Raw genomic sequence first — 9,097 nt, 5'->3', positions numbered from 1 at the left:
CAGAAGTTCTAGCCTTAACTCTGATTTCTGCCTTTTGAACTTTATTGGTAATATTCCTTTTAAATGTTGTACAGTATTGAACTGTGTTTTGGCAGGTAGTTAACTTACTTTTGGATCAAATTCATCTTTTCAAGGTTTGATTTGAAGTGTTTTAGGTGCATGTGTGTATAGGTAGTCTTTCTTTTAGAACCAGTTCAGCTCTACCACTAAGGTGGGACCTCTGAGATCTCTACTGAATGACCATTTATTCAATGAGATCTCTGCTTTCAGTCGGATGGGCACTAGAATAATTTCAAGACTTGTTTGAGCTTTAGGAATTTTCTGCATTACAGATCCTCTGTAAATGTTCCTTCCTCAGCAGTTGATCTTTGCCTGGCCTCATGGAGTTTCACCCTTCACACATCAGATAGAAAGCTTCAAAGGAAGGACACCTATGCAAATTTCTAGAGTTCTTTTTCTAGCATCTTTCCCTCCTCTTCCCTGTCCCACCAATGTTAGCTGTCTTGTCACCCCTGAACTTTAATCATTATCTTCTCATCTTAATGAGACCTTCCTGCACTGTGACCAAAAAATGGTCCACAGAAAGCGAGGGCAATTTTGCTGCTTACCTAGTTTGTTTCTCCTTTGCTCAAAGATCACAGTCCTGTGCTTCTTATGTCCATTTGTTTCATTCCCCCCTCCCCCTCCTTTTCTAGTTGTTTGTAGTTAGGGAAGAGGAATCCCAGAGCACCAGAAAGATCTAGCCTTAACTTAATCAAACTGATTCTTTGTAGCAGTCCCTGATGTTCTTGAACTTAACAGATACAGCATCCGAAAATGGTTGATAAAAGTGTCTTTGTTCCTAAATGCAGAGAACACACATGAGGGTGGAAGCAGTAAAAATGTTATTAATGCTGCCAAGTCCATAGTTCACTGGAAGTTTTTTTGTTTGTTTGTTTTTTGTTTTGTTTTGTTTGGAAGGAAAACCACACTAGGGGAGTATCATGGGGACATAAAGAGGACAAATCTCGTTAATTTCTTATCCTAAGGGATTCCACTGGGAAAGAGAAGAATGGTTGAGTTTCAGCCAAGCTTCACCTCCTTTCTATTCAATTTTAATAAATAAAGTAGCTCATAAAATCTGTGCCTTTGAGAGGTTTTTCTGTTTGCTTGCATAGAAGTGACAACAAATAGCATAGTCATTATCAGTAAATGGCTTTCAAGTATTCATTGATTTAACAAAATATTTTTAAATGCCTATAATGTGCCAGGCACTATAGTAGGCACTGGGCATACAAAAATAAGGAACAAGTCTCTAATGTCAGGGGGCTTATGAGATAGTAAGAAGATAAGCTCTAGAACATTTAATTATGATGCATTATATAACTGCATAAATAAGAATATATATAAGGTGGAGGAGTTAAGAAGGTGGAGGAGTAAGGAGACCCTAGGCTTGCCTCATCCCTTGAAAACAGCTGGATAAGTATCAAATCATTTTGAACATCCAGGAAATTGATCTTAGAAGTGAGAGAGCAAAACTGCACAATTACGGACTGAAAAAACTGCCACATCATGGAAGGTAGGAGCTTTAGAAAGTTGATTTGGGGGAGATAAGAGCTGCAGATGGGGCAAATGGGAGGGAGCCCTAATCACAGAGAGAGGAGTGAGAGAGAAAGAGAGAGAGAGAGAGAGAGAGAGAGAAAGAATATGCAAGGAACTGCACAAGAAAAACTCCTCGAAACCATTGACTGGGAAAGGGATTGAATACCACAAGTTTTTATAAACAGTGGAGCACAGAGTCTGAAGTTCGGTGGTCTATACCATTGCCAGGGTCATGCCTGATGGGTTTAGCGGTGCTCCAGTGGGGAAGGAGGGTGGAGACCTGGGAGCTGGCAGCATGGTCTTATGGGTTGCATGGGGAGAAGCAGTTCCCTTGGCTTGGTGTGCATTTGGGAGTAGCAGTGTGGGGACAAAAGACCCACCAGTGCCATTGACCTGCCCCACTCCCTAGTGCAGGAACAAAGGGACGGGCTGAGGGCAGCAAACTTTGGTGCTAGCTTTTAGCTCTGCTTTACCATAAACTCTGAACTGCTGCACAGTCACACAACCGATTTCTGGGAAAAGCCAGTACTGGCCACAAAGTAGCAAGATCCTCCCCCAGACGACCGGCACTGGTCTGTATCAAGCCTGTCGCTAAAATCTGGAGTTTTGAACCCAGCTGTGTGCCTGAGATTAAACACAGGAGTGCTATAGCACCTAACAGCGGGACAGCTTGGATGCAGCAGGGTGAAGGTGAGGATCTGGCAGAAGCCAGGGACACAGGAGAGGTGATTGCTCTTCTGTGAAGGCTTCATGAAGAGTGGAGGGAGCGAGCACTTCACTGCAGGGACAAGAGAGTGGGGCGACACCATTCCCTCTCTCCCCTCATCGGCACTGACTGATCCCATGGAGAAAACAGCGCCACCCAGTGGAGGCCAGAGCTGCTTACACCAAGCCCCGCAGCCCTGTGCACCTTGCAGGCACATCTCCAGTAGGGCAAGTCCTCTTGAGAATCATAGGGGCAGGCCCTCCCCCAGAAGACCAGCACAAACCCCTTGCACACACCAAGACTACTGATCATGGAGTGCTACAAAGCTTCAGCTCTGGGGGAAATAGAATATAGCTTTATTTTATTTTATCTTACTTTATTTTATTTTAGATCTAGGGTTTTTTTTAATAATTATTTTTATTAACATATAAGGTATTATTTGTCCCAGGGATACAGGTTTGTGAATTGTCAGGCTTACACACTTTACAGCACTCACCATATCACATACCCTCCCCAATGTCCATAACCCAACCACCCTCTCCACATCCCCCTCCCCCCCAGCAACCCTCAGGGTTTTTTTTTTTTGTTTTTTTTTTAAGACTTTATTTATTTGACAGAGAGAGACACAGCGAGAGAGGGAATACAAGCAGGGGGAGTGGGAGAAGGAGAAGCAGGCCTCCCGCCGAGCTAGCAGAGAGCCTGATATGGGGCTCGATCCCAGGACCCTGGGATCACGACCTGAGCCGAAGGCAGAGGCCTAACCCACTGAGCCACCCAGGTGCCCCCCTCAGTTTGTTTTATAAGATTAAGAGTCTCTTATGGTTTGTCTCCCTCCCATCTTGTTTCATTTTTTCCTTCCCTACCCCTCAAACCCCTGACTCTGCCTCTCAAATTCCTCATATCAGGGATATCATAGGACAATTGTCTTTCTCTAATTGACTTATTTCCCTCAGCATAATACCCTCTAGTTCCATCCATGTCATTGCAAATTGAAAGATTTCATTTCTTTTGATGGCTGCACTGTATTTGGATCTAGTTTTTAATGAGCAGACCAATACACACTGAGGATTTAGGTTCCTTTTTTGTTTTTGTAGGGTGTTTTGTTTTGTTTTGTTTTGATCTAGCTTCTTTTAACAACCAGACCAAAATACACCTAGGATCTAGCGTCCTGTCTGTCTGTCTATCTGTCTTTTTCTGTCTTTCTTTCTTTCTTTTTTCCCCCTCTTCTTAATGTAGCCATTACTCTCAGGAGCAGGAATACAACAGGCTTTCCTAACAATCACATAGGTACACACAAAAATCATTGACTCAGACATAATGACAAGATGGACGAATTCACTCCAACATAAAGAATAAGAAGAATTTACAGCCAGGGATTTAATCAATACAGATGTATTGATTAAATCAAGTAACATGTCTGAAACCATAATTTAAAACAATAATCATAAGGATACTTGAAAAAAAAGCATTGAAGACATTAGAGAATCCCTTACTGAAGAAATAAAAGAACCTAAAACTAGTCAGGCTGAAATGAAAAATGCTATAACCAAGATGCAAAACCAAATGGATGCAATGACAATGAAAACAGATGGATTAGACAAATGAATCAGTGATACAGAAAATAAAATTATGGAAAATAATGAAGCTAAAAAATAAGAGGGAAAGAAAGGTATCAGATCATGACTATAGACTTAGGGACTCAGTGCTTCCTTAAAGTGTAAGAACATTTGTATCATAGGAGTCCCAGAAGAAGAAGAGAAAGAAAAAGAAGCAGGTTTATTTGAATATATTATAGCTGAAAACTTCCCTAATCTGGAGATGGAAACAGACACTGAACTCCAAGAAGCAGAGAGAACCCCCATTAAGTCCAACAAAAGCTGCCATCACCAAGACATATCATAGTCAAATTCACAAAATACAAGGAACATAAATAAAAGGATAAGGAAAGAATCTTGAAAGCAGCAAGGGAAAAAGAGTCCTTAACCTACAAGGGAAGAGAGATTGTTTGCAGCAGTTATGTCTATAGAAACTTCACAAGGCCAGAAGTGAGTGGCATGATATATTCAATGTGCTGAATGGGAAAAATATGCAGCCAAGAATACTTTATCCAACAAGGCTGTCATTCAGAATAGAAGGAGAGATAAAGAATTTCCTAGACAAAAACTGAAGGAATTCATGACCACTAAACCAGCCCTGCAAGAAATATTAAAGGGACTCTTTGAGTGGGAGGGAAAGACCAAAAGCAATAAAGACTAGAAAGAAACAGAGAGCATCACCAGAAATGTCAACTTAACAGGTAACACAATGTCACTAAATTCATACCTTTTAATAATCACTCTGAATATAAATGGAATAAATGCTCCAGTCAAGGGGTGCCTGAGTGGCTCAGTCATTAAGCATCTGCCTTCAGCTCAGGTCAGGATCCTAGAGTCCTGGGATCAAGCCCTGCATAGGGCTCCCTGCTCAGTGGGAAGCCTGCATCTTCCTCTCTGACTCCTGCTTGTTTTCCTTCTCTTGCTGTCACTCTCTCTCTGTTAAATAAATTAATAAAATCTTTAAATAAATAAATACTCCAGTCAAAAGATATAGGGTATCAGAATGGATGAAAAAAACAAAAACAAGACCCGTCTATATGCTGCCTACAAGAGATTCATTTTAGACCTAAAGACACCTGCAGATTGAAAGTGTGGGGATGGAGAATCATCTATCATGCTAATGAATGCCAAAACAAAGCTGGAGTAGTGATATTTATATCAGATGAACTAGATTTTAAAACAAACACCATAATAAGAGATGAAGAAGGGCATTATATCATAATTAAGGGGTCTACCTATCAAGATCTAACAACTGTAAATGTTTATGTCCCCAACTCGGGAGCACCCAAATATATAAATCAATTAATAACAAATATAAAGAAACATATTGGTAATAATACAATAGTAGGGGACTTTAGCACCCCACTTACAGCAAAAGAAAATCATCTAAGCAGAAAATTAAAAAGAATAAGGCTTTGAATGACACACTGGACTATACTGGACTTAACAGATATATTCAGACTATCTCATCCTAAAGTAGCAGAATACACATTCTTTTTGAGGGCACATGGAACATTCTACATCACAACAGGTCACACACTGGGTCACATGTCAGCCCTCAACAAGTACAAAATGATTGAGAGCATATCATGCATATTTTTCAGGCCACAACACTATGAAACTCAAAGTCAACTCTAAGAAAAAATTTGAAAAGGCCACAAATACATGGAGATTAAAGAATGTATTCATTCTACTTAAGAATGAATGGATTAACCAGGAAATTAAGGAAGAAATAAAAAAATACATGGAAGCAAATGAAAATGAAAACACAACAGTCCAAAACCTTTGGGACACAGCAAAAGTGATCATAAGAGGGAAATACGTAGCAAAACAGGCACACCGCAAGAAGCCAGAGTCTCAAATACACAAAATAATCTTATACCTAAAGGAGCTATAAAAGGAAGAGCAAATAATGCCTAAAGCCAGCAGACGAAGGGAAATAATAAAATTTAGAGCAGAATAAATGATTCAGAGACAAATAAAAAACCAGTAGAGCAGATCAACAAAACTAAGAGCTGATTCTTTGAAAGAATTGATAAAATTGATAAACTCCTAGACAGACATATCAAAAAGAAAAGAGAAAGAACCCAATAAATAAAATCATGAATGAAAGGGGAGATCACAACCAACACCACAGAAATATAAACAAAAGAGAATATTATTTTAAAAAAAAGAGAGAATATTATGAAAAATTATTTGTCAACAAACTGGGCAATCTGGAAGAAATGGACAAATTCATAGAAACATACAAACTAAAACTGAATCAGGAAGAAACAGAAAATTTGAACAGATCCACAACCAGCAAGGAAATTGAATCAGTAATCAAAAATCTTCCAACGAACAAAAGTCCAGGGCCGGATGACATCCCGTGGGAATTCTACCATACATGTAAAGAAGAGTTAGTACCTAGTCTTCTCAAACTATTCCAAAAAATAGAAATGGAAGAAAAACTTCCAAACTCATTCTATGAGGCCAATATTATCTTGATTCTAAAAGCAAAAATCCCATTAAAAAGGAGAATTACAGAGCAACATCCCTGATGAACAACACCCCTGATGAATGCAAAAATTTCTCAACAAGAGAATAGCAAAATGAATCTAACAGTACATTAAAAGCATGATTCACCATGATCACGTGGGATTTATTCCTGGGCTGCAGAGGTGATATTAAGCAACATAATATACCACAATAATAAAAGAAAGGATAAGAACCATATGGTCTCTCGATAGATGCAGAAAAAGCATTTGACAAAATACAGCATCCTTTCTTGATAAAAATCCTCAAGAAAGTAGGTATAAATGGAACATATGTCAACATCATAAAAGCCATATATGAAAGACCCACAACTAATATTCTCAGTGGGGAAAACTGAGAGCTTTTCTTCTACAATCAGGAACAAGATAGGGATGTCCACTCTCACCATTACTATTTAACACAGTACTGGAAGTCTTAGCCTCAGCAATCAGACAACAAAAAGCAATAAAAGGCACCCAAATCAACAAGGAAGAAATCAAAGTTTCACTATTTGCAGACAACTGTGCTTTATGTAGAAAATCCAAAAGACTCCACCAAAAATTGCTAGAACTAATACAGGAATTCAGCAAAGTCACAGGATATAAAATCAATGTACAGAAATCTATTGCATTTCTATAAACCAGTAATGAAGCTACAGAAAAAGAAATCAAGGAATCAATCTCATTTACAATTGTACCAAAAAAAATACGATACCCAGGAATAAACCTAACCAAAGAAATAAAAGATTTGTACTCTGAAAATTATAGAACACTTATGAAAGAAATTGAAGAGGACACAAAGAAATATGAAAAAATTCCATGCTCATGGATTGGAAGAACAAACATTGTTAAAATGTCTGTTCTACCCAAAGCAATCTATACATTTAATGCAATCCCTATCAAAATACCACTAGCATTTTTCAGAGAGGTAGAATAAACAATCCTAAAATTTGTATGGAACCACAAAAGACCCTGAATAGCCAAAGCAATCCTGAAAAAGAAATGCAAAGCAGGAGGCATCACAATTCCAGACTTCAAGCTGTAATCATCAAGACAGTATGGTACTGGCACAAAAACAGACAGATAGATCAATGGAACAGAACAGGAACCCAGAAATAGACCCTCAACTATGTGGTTAACTAATCTTTGACAAAGCAAGAAAGAATACCCAATTGGAAGAAAAGATATTCTCTTCAATAAATGGTGTTGGGAAAACTGGACAGCAATATGCAGAGGAATGAAACTGGACCACTTTTCTACACCATACACAAAAATAAATTCAAAATGGATGAAAGACCTAAATGTGAGACAGGAAACCATAAAAATCCTAGAAAACATAGTCAGCAACCTTTTTGACCTTAGCTATAGCAACTTCTTACTAGACACATCACTGGAGGCAAGGGAAACGAAAGCAAAAACGAACTATTGGGACTTCATCAAGGTAAAAAGCTTCTGCACAGTTAGGGAACAATCAATAAAACTAAAAGGCAGCCTGCAGAATGGGAGAAGATATTCGAAAATGACATATCCAGTAAGGGTTAGTATCCACATATATAAAGAACGTATGTAACTCAACACCAAAAAAAATAAATAATCTGATTAAGAAATGGGCAGAAAACATGATAGACATTTTTCCAAAGAAGACATCCAGATGGTTAACAGACACATGGAAAGATGCTCAACATCGCTCATCATCATGGAAATACAAATCAAACTATGATGAGATACCACCTTATACCTGTCAGAATGAATAAAATTAACAACACAGGAAACAACAGATTTTGGTGAGAATGCAGAGAAAGAGGAACCCTCTTACATTGTTCGTGGCAATGCAAACTGGTGCAGCTACTCTGGAAAACAGTATGGAGGTTCCTCAGAAAGAAAAAACTAGAACTACCCTATGATCCAGAGATTTGTACTATGAGGCATTTACCCAAAGGATACAAAAATACAAATTTGAAGGGGTACATGTACCCCTGATGTTTATAGTGAATTATCAACAATAGCCAAGCTATGGAAAGAACCCAAGTGTCCATCAACTGACGAATAGATAAGGAGGATGTGGTGTATATATACACACTAGAATATTACTCAGCTGTAAAAAAAAAGAATGAAATCTTGCCATTTGCAATGATGTGGATGGATCTAGAGAGTAATACGCTAAGCAAAATAAGTCAGCCAGAGAAGGACAAATACCGTATGATTTCACCCATATCTGGAATTCAGGAAACAAAACATAAGTACATGTGGGAAAGGGAAAAAAAAAAAAAGAGAGAGAGTGAGGAGAGAGAGGAAAGAGGGGGAGGCAAACTATAAGAGACTCTCTCTGTCTCTCTCTTTTTAACCATAAGAGACTCTTAATGATAGAGAAGAAACTGAGGGTTGATGGAGGGAAGTGGGTAGGGGGTGGACTAAATGGGGGTAGGTATTAAGGAGAGCAATTCTTATGATGAGCACTGGGTGTTATGTGTAAGTGATGAATCACTAAATTCTATTCCTGAAACCAATATTACACTACATGTTAACAATAACAACAAGAAAAAGTCCTCAATAATTAAAAAAAAAAAAGAAAAAGAATATATATTGCACATTATGGGAGCGCAAAAAAGAGATACCTAATCCAGTTTAGATAGGAGTGGTTAATAAAGTCAAATGCAGTAGAAGGAGCCAGACAGATAATTAAGATATGTCTACTGGATTTT

The sequence above is a fragment of the Martes martes genome, assembly GCF_963455335.1.
Source record: "Martes martes genome assembly, chromosome: 8".
NCBI classification, from domain to species: domain Eukaryota; kingdom Metazoa; phylum Chordata; class Mammalia; order Carnivora; family Mustelidae; genus Martes; species Martes martes.
The sequence above is the reverse complement of the archived record's forward strand: the minus strand, read 5'-3'. Positions refer to the sequence as shown.